General features: G+C 31.4%; 1 long non-coding RNA gene and 1 pseudogene across 3 annotated transcripts; one reads left to right on the top strand and one right to left on the bottom strand.

Moving 5' to 3' along the window:
* Nucleotides 1–756: 756 nt before the first annotated feature.
* LOC145071407 (uncharacterized) lies at nt 757–3,991 on the top strand. 2 transcript variants are annotated; one of them, XR_013690444.1, is made up of 4 exons: nt 757–944; nt 1,890–1,989; nt 3,530–3,655; nt 3,870–3,991. It is a non-coding gene; the product is annotated as an uncharacterized LOC145071407 (long non-coding RNA). The 2 variants fall into 2 exon arrangements; XR_013690443.1 differs by lacking the exon at nt 3,870–3,991 and having other exon boundaries at nt 762–944; nt 3,530–3,768.
* Nucleotides 3,992–7,222: 3,231 nt separating this feature from the next.
* LOC145069184 (dehydrodolichyl diphosphate synthase 6 pseudogene) lies at nt 7,223–8,647 on the bottom strand (annotated as a pseudogene). Its single transcript, XR_013689360.1, has 2 exons — nt 8,465–8,647; nt 7,223–8,214 (listed from the first exon to the last, which is right to left on the bottom strand). The product of XR_013689360.1 is annotated as a dehydrodolichyl diphosphate synthase 6 pseudogene (transcript).
* Nucleotides 8,648–8,900: the final 253 nt, after the last annotated feature.

Raw genomic sequence — 8,900 nt, 5'->3', positions numbered from 1 at the left:
GGGCATTATACTTTCAAAAATTTATTCGGTTATAGCAATGAAAATTTCATTTGTATTTAAATGAACGTTACAAATTGTGTAGATTTTTCAACAATGTTGTAAATAGGAGAAATAAAAATACGATGTTATAATAAAAAAAATCAATGATAATACATTACTAATTATCGCATTTATGTCGTTTTTCATTAGACATTAATTTTTTAATTAATTAATTAATTAGGATGCAACAGATCTATTGCAAGGACATTACATTGTTTCCGTGTCTCGAGACATGGTTCCAAAAAAGCCAAAAAAGAGGGTCGAGTCCTTGGCGGTGAGTATAATTTATAAAATAACTAGTTTATAACCCGTGAAAACCACAGTTGTATATTTATAATTATTGTATCTAAAAAATATATTAAATGTCAACAAAATATTGTAGCCTAATTTGGATTCTAAGAAAAGACAAATTAATATGAAAAGTAAAATAAACATAATATTCAATAAGTATAAATAATATTTAAAATGATTATATATATATATATATATATATATATAATGATTATGTATAAATAATATTTAAAATGGATAGAAAAATTAAATAATTTTATTTAATTCAACATTAACAAAAAAATTATAAAATGAAGCATATTTATATGTCCAAAAAAAGAATAATAAATCTAAAAAAACATGGATTGCCCTGCGTTCAAAAGAAACAGAGGGACGAAGATGATAGAACTTAAAACTACAGGGACTAAATTATATGTTACACTTAGACGTGAAATTGAAAATTAAGGCATACGGTTCCGATTTCTTAATAGAGAAGAAGGATAACTGCAAGGAGATCGAACTCCCTTCAAAAGCTTATAAAGTAACAATGGGTGGCTGCGTTGTGGTTTGATTTTTGTCTTAAGTGGCGAAAATTTTGGGATAAGATTCATCGATGAAGCTCCGATAAACAACAGGTAAAAAATTAGGGTAATTATTTTGGAGAAGATGTATAACGTCTGGGGTTGAATAGCTTTCACAAGTAGTATCTAAGTAGTTAAGCTTTCATTGCGGTGCAATATTGAATCCTAAGTTTGTCTCCTGTATCTTCTGAAAATTTGGAATTTTGCTTTTTTAATTTATTTTTAGCTTGGTATTCCAAATTATTGGAGAGTTCGTTATAATCTTTATGCATACGTGTAGTAAGCCGATTTTTTATGTTGGACTTTTTATAAAAAAAAACTTTAAAAATATTGTAAAAAAACGTTTAGAAAAGTTGTATGAAATTTCAAATTTGTGATAAAAAGTTGTATGAGAGTTGCTTTTCTCATGCTCTTATTATGTTTAATTCATCAGTTGTGTGAATTGTTCTGTGCGTTATTTAAATTTTTATAATCAAGCCATTCACACCAATAAATGTTGTCTTACTATTATGTAGGAAATCTTAGTAATGTTACACATGGATTATCCACCCTAATAAATAAGAATGATTTTGCCACGTGTCATATTCTCCTCCATTTTGACACTTGTCATTTTTTAGATTTTTTTAAATTATTTAATATCCGCTTTTCATTTTTATAGTTTTTTTTTTCTTTTTTATTCAAATCTCACCTAGTAAATACCATCTCATATTAATTAATTTTATAAATATATTAATTAATGTATATATTAACTTTCTATTTTTTAATTCCTCTTTCTATTAATATATTAATTAATGTATATGTATATTAATGTAGATAGTACATTCCGTTTGTGAATTCATATTAACTAATTTTATTAGTATAGATTAATTAGGACCAAATTACATAAATAGTCCATGCGGTTTACCAAAAGGTCACAAACTCAATCATTACTTATTTTTTTATGAACATGGTCTTTGTGGTTACCAAAACTTTCTTTTAATAAACTCGTGTAATACACAGATTTCACACCTAGTTAAAAAAGATTTGCCAATAGAGATTGGCTATTGACTCGAGTGTTGCAGGCCTAGGAAATGCCTTCAAGGACAGCAGAAAGAAGCTTGTAAGATTCCTAACACTTGTTTTCCTAGTTATACCCTTTTTATTTAATAATTGCTATATTGTATTTGTCAATCAAAAATAATTCTATACTTCAAAAATATCATAATGCATAAAAAGGTAATTTGATTATGGATAAAGTATTGTAGTATAAGAATATTAGCTAGTTACAATATATTTTTGGATTTATGTAATAAAAAGGATTTTTTTTTTTTAATTTTCCAGAAAATAAGACATTTTTAAAAAGTTTTTTTTTTCCGGTAAAAATAACAAATAAATATTTTATAGTATATACAAATGGCATAAAAATAGCAACGCCCTTGTTAAAAATGTATTTAGATTAACGTAAAGTTTCATTTTTTCCTATTACAACGATGTTTTTTGAAAAGATGTCTTAATACTCTAATAAGCAATGTACTTTCAAGGTACATTGCTATAGTTCACAAAAGCGTGACAATTTGGTCATTAATGTATGCATAGAAGCTAGTTTTAAAAAATATCCATAGACACCGGGTGCCATTTTTCTTTTTTACTTTAATTGTAAAAGGTGAGGTACTTGGGAAGTAGTGACCAACAGGCTACCCATTTTTTGGTAATTTTTTCATATTATACGTTTACTTGCTATTTGGTATTTTTACCCGGAAGACATAAAAGTGGCAATTTGTACAATGATCTTCTCAACATGACTCTTAATGATAGAAAAACATCCATACTTGACCATTTAAAGTGAAATATACAAAATTGGGACACATCATACAATATTAATAATTTGTCCGTATTAAACTTAAAACTATACATAAATTGAGTTGTGTGATTGGTCCATGTTAAACTTAAAACTACAAAATTGGTACACACATCACGTAATATACATAATTGGTCCCTGTTAAACCCAAAACTACATAAATTGTCTTTGTATGATTGGTACCTTTTCTACACAAATATACAACTATAATAAAAGTAGGATGTAAACTATTTTGTTTTATTAGTTTTTCTTCGTGTTTTGAATATTCTAAATATTGACAGGTTTGCTTAGTATAAATTATAGCAATGAACTTTTGAAGTACATTGCTATTTTATTGGATTTTCCAACTTCAAGAATCTATCAAAATTGCAACGTACTTTGTAGAAGTGTGTTATTGCACGCTGACACTTAATGATATTTTTTTTTTCATATTTGAACATTTAAAGTGAAGCAAAAAGAAAGCTATTTATTAAAAAGTAGTTCAATCTTATCTAAACTCATGTGAAAGTACAATGCTATTTACTTAAAATAATTTTTGTACTTTCACATGGCTTGTGAAATTGGAGTTTAAAGCAAAGAAATTGAAACTTTGTAGTCAAATTTGATTGTACAGGTAAAGAAATTATTGTATGTTATTTAAATGCTAACTATTCTTTAAATGCTAACTATTCTTTATACATTCAAAGTACAAATGCTTTAATGAAAATATGAATAAAAACTATAATGATAAATATTATTAACATAAAAAACGAAACATCAAAGTACTAACATGTTGTTGTTTGTCTTTGTGTTATCGTGGTAGAAGACGTAAATGTGTTATCGTGGTAGCAGACGTGAAGAAAACGAAACGAAGACACTGAGAAATATAGAAAAGGGACGATTGAGATAAATCTAATGAGAGTCAAAAGGTTTTTTTTGATGTAAAAAGGTAAATACTATTATGTAGGCCTGATTTTTTGGGATTCGTATTCAGTTACACGATTTAAGTATAGAATGTTTCTTTAGATAAGAATGATAAATTTGAATTAAATTTTAAGATAACACATTTGTTAATTATAGGAGATTCTAATTTGAATTTAAACATCTATAAAACCGGATATGAATTGCAAAAACGATTATAAGATGGGTTAAAATGATGACAGGTGGCATAATGAAGATTAGAATGATGGAAAGTGGCAAAATGGACATTAGAAAATAGACATGTGGCATAATTTGGTTTATTTATTAGAAGAGATAGATTATGAATTTTGGTTTTACCTTTCACTATTACTAATATTGATTTTTTTGAGTCTTTCCTGTTGCTTTTGCATTAATAGCCACAAGATTCTTTTTGGCCATGTTGTCACTAAGGCAAGGTGAGTGGGTTCAAAACCCCAATTAATCAAGTTTCATATTTTCAACTTTTAACTAAATTTATATAATATATACTAGGTGTTTGACCCGTGTATTGTACGAGTTGATTTAAAAAAAGATTAAACATTAAAGTCTAAACAGAAAATATTTTTTAATGTACAACTTTAAAATAAGAAAGTGAGAAATGTATTTATTGCAATTCAATATCAAATATATGATATTTAATATTTTACATATATAAGTATACGAGTTTAATTTTTAAAATTGAAATAAACCAAAAATTGACAAGTTCATAATATTTATTTCAAAAATACCACAAAATGATAAGTGTCAAAACTCATAAAAGATTGACATGTGGCAAAAAAATCTTCATTTATTAAGGAGGATTTTTGTTTTGATTTGTAGTTCAAAATGATATTTGGCAACTAGTATTTTCCTTATTTAGGGGGGATTAAGTTTAGCAATAACAACATTTTTGAAAGCCAATGGTCGGGTTTTCTGTAATCGACCCCGTCTACACATACCTTCATGATATGATTTTGGCTTTCAACCAAAGAACTCATTTTTTGGCCTCTTTGAAGAGCTTGTTCATTCATCATTTCACACATATAATTATGTGATACTTTTTGGTTGTTCGAAATTATAGGTATTAAAATATAACTTTTCCTCTTATTTTTCAAAAATGTAAGTCAAATATTGAACTCAATTTTATCTTCTATCTTGTACAATGATTTGTTTTGATAAAAACATTTGAAGGAACTAAATTTTGGAATGAATGTAGTGTGTTGAATGATATATATATATATATATATATATATATATATATATATATATATATATATATATATATATATATATATATATTCCTTTCTTGTTACTTGTAGCAAAAGTATATAAATGAGTTGTCTTGTTTTTGGACCTTGGTTGTGTTCTTGGTTTTTGAGGGTTGGTATACAAAAACATTTTAAAGGAAAGTTTGAGATGAGTGAACCTTGATGTAGCGAATAAAGTTTTTGGTATGAAATTTATGTGAGACTGAAAGCGGAAGTTCTTGAAGTCGACTTTATATATGGTATATTGAGGCATTTTAAACAAGTTTGGTTTGGAAGGTGCAATTTAGGACCAGATCATATCAAGTAGCATGAGGTACTTGTAAGTTGTGGCGAAAGAGGGTTGATATTTAGAGGCATTAATGTGGAGAGTGATTTAATTGGTTCTGGTGACTCTATCTATGTAAGCGACAAAATTTGTCATAAGTCAACCTATGTTTGTATATTTTAATGTTAGAGAACCATCATTAGTTGGTGTTCGATATCACAATGTATTTTTCTTTTGCTAACCACCAAATTCAAGGTAACATGTTTGAGAATACAGTCTATGTTATCTTTCACATGTCTGAGATGGAAAGGAGAAAAGATGCAACCTATTTGGCAATAGACATGGAGGCCATTAAAGTCGCTACTATCCTATATCATGAAAATTAATTTTCCCATTTGTGTGTTTATTTGGATATCCTGAAATTTAAAATAAAGACAAGTCCCGATGATTTTATTAGGTTGATTAGAACCGTTAGAACACGTGTTTGATATCTGCAAAATCCTCAATAATCTCAAAGTCAAGGTAGTAGCAATCGAACTCGGAGGCCATGCCTCAAATTGGTCGGACCACATGAAAAAACAACGCCACATGGAGAACAAGGGCAAGATCGCTACTTGAGACAAGATGTTAAATGCCTTTTTGTCATAAGTTTCTACCCGCCAATTTTCATCAAAATACCCTTTTACATTATCACCAATTGTCCCAATATACATTTTAGGGTGGGAGAATACATCCATGAATTTGAATCCATCTACATGAGATGTGATGCTAACACGGGATAAGAAGAAATGATTGTTTGTTTTTGGGTAGTCCTAACTCCTAAGTAGGGGTTTTCAAAATATCCGAAAACCGAAAAACCGAACCGATTTTCAGGTTAACCAAACTGGTATTTTTGAATTTTCCAGTTTAGGTAACCAAACCGGTTAAATCTTCGGTTTTTCGGTTCGGTTACGGTTCATGTTTTATGTTGAAAATAGAAAAACAACGAAAGACCCACGCCAAAAATGATAGGGACCAGTTTGCGCTAATTCCAAAACTCATCCAACATCCTCACCTAAGCTTAGCTTAACTCCCAACAGGGTGGATTGATACGATTTAGAATTTGAATCCAATTCCATATCCTGTTTGATGGTGACGGTGGTAGTGGTGGTGGGTGATGATAACGGTGGTGGTGGCAGCGGTAGTGGCGGTGGTGATGGCGACAGTGGTGGTAACGGCGACGGTGGTGTTGTTGGCGTTGGAGGTGGCGGCGACGATGGTAATGGTATGTGATGGTGGTGGTAACGGCGGTGACGAAGATGGTGGTGGCGGCGATGGTAACGGTGGCGATGGTAGTGGTGGCAGTGGCGGTGGTAGTGGTGGTAGTGGTGATAGTGACTGTTGGTGGCCTGTAGCAATAGTGGTGAGTATTGGTTTTTTGATAAGTAACGGGGATGTTTTCGTAATTTGTCATTTTCCTTGATGAGAAGTAAATGTTTTCATCAAACTTTGGAAGGAATCTGCATGATAGAAAGTTTATTTCATTTACGAATTCATTTCCTCCTTCTAAGTCCAACAAAAACACATGAATTCGAGGAAATTAGAATCATTTTCCATCGAATTTCAATCATTTCCTACCAACAAAACACACCTTTGATATTTTTCTTGACTATATTCCTTCCCATCATAAGTTTTGGACTTTAATCAACCTATGGGTGACTTTAGTATTGTCCTATATTCATGGGTGGATCTAATATATATCTCGGGGTAGCCTGTGATGCCCTTCAAAAAATTTTCAATAGTGTAATTTTTTTTTCTTATTGTATATTATGTGGATTTTTTTTTTTGTAGAGGATACCCATTTATTTTGACGCGACTTCGCCACTATCTATATTTGGAAGTAGTGAACTAGATTAACCAAAACACAACTATGCTTGCTAAGGACGAAGGAAAATATGTTATAACTCCACAAGTTTAAAACACAAGATCCATTAACAACATTAGAATGTAAGCGATTTTTGGGCATAAATTGATGAAACGTCTTACAAACCTAAACATAGTAAAATTACTTAAAACTTAAACACCTTATTATAAGACACTTTTGGGCATATAAAAGTTGCAAATTACATCATATACCAAAAAAGGTAGATTTATTTATGGAGAATAGGAACCATATTAATTAATTTACTAGAAATAATAATAATAATAATAATAGCAGCAACAACTTCATAAATCAAGCCTCCTTCTTTTTCTTCTCCAAATAGAAATAATTCTTTTGGTATTTCAAGATCGCCCAAACAACATGTCGCAACCCCATCTCCGGCCACAACGCCTTCGGAGAATACAACAAACTGTTACTGGTCTGCCACAGCAAAAAGTTGCTCAGCCGTGTCTCGCCGGAGCTCCTCACCAGAATATCAGGATCCGGCGCCACCCCCATATACATCTTCTTCTCCAAATCCACCACTTTGATCACCTCCTCCTCTTCCCCAACTTTCCGGCGACTTTTCTCCTCGCAAGCTTCATAAATAGAACGCCGGATTTCATGCGACGAAGTATATGCCACACATACCAAAAGATAAGTTTTCTTGTTCATAGCCGTCGCTTCCATGGCCTTCTCCGCCGCTATTCTCACTGGATCAGAAAGCCGATTCAGATCCCCAATAAACAACACTCGGATTCCATACCGATTCACCATATCTAATTCTTTTAAAAACCCTTGGATCTTTTCGTGCATTAGATCCATTACGTATTGGACTTCATCTGGGCGTCTGTTGAAGTTATCGAGGCTGAATGCGTAAACGGTGACGTACTTCACTCCCATCTCGTAGCAGTATTTTAGCAGCGACATGAGTGCTAGGAATCCGGCTTTGTGGCCTGCACCTTCTTCGAGCTTCCATTTTTTTGCAAATCTTCGGTTTCCATCCATGATGAAGGCGACGTGTTCTGGGATTGGACCACATGATATTACTCGAAACAAGAATCGTCTTATGCTGATGTTTAATCCTCCTACGAACCTGCTAACGACGCCAGTTGTTCTTTCTTCTTCCATTTTTTCTGTCAACAATCAATTAGAAACAGGATTGAAGACACATATCATGATAAGATGTCAGAAATTGTTCTGTCAAATTATAGTTAAACACAGTGCTGCTATACGTTTATGAACGAAAACCATGGAGCTCAACACTGTAATAAGGAAATTATGTGTAATCATAAAGAATTGAGTTGTGATCATCCAACAGTTAAGTCTCTGTTTGATGTTGTTCGAGCAAGAACTGAAACAGAGTATGGAGAATTATAAACTTACAGTGCTTTAGTTTATGTTAGCGATGGATATCACTGGTGAAGAAGAGAATCCGCTTATTTCTGTTCATAATTTTTTTTTTTTTCCAATTCATGATATATACTCAAAGAGACGGGGGCAGAGAGAAATTAGTGAACGAGATTAAAGGGGAGATAAAATTGTTCAAGAACTTTCCTTGGACCGGTCATAAACCTCATATATACACCTTAACTAAATTATCCTAATTTTTGTGAATAACGTTTTCACAAAGAACATGTAATGTTTATAAAATTAAAAATAGTTGCAACATCTGTCCCAACAACTTATTGGCTACATTTGGAAAAAGGATCGTATTGCCACATATGGTTAAAAATATGTTAGACAATTCTGGATTGTGGTTACTGGACCAAGGAAGAGATCACATTCAAGAGGAGAGAGCGATAGGCAACATCAACGTCAA

This window comes from Lactuca serriola, chromosome 8 (assembly GCF_051521515.1).
Source record: "Lactuca serriola cultivar US96UC23 chromosome 8, Lser_US96UC23_V15, whole genome shotgun sequence".
Classification (NCBI taxonomy): Eukaryota; Viridiplantae; Streptophyta; class Magnoliopsida; order Asterales; family Asteraceae; genus Lactuca; species Lactuca serriola.
The sequence above is the reverse complement of the archived record's forward strand: the minus strand, read 5'-3'. Positions and strand labels throughout refer to the sequence as shown.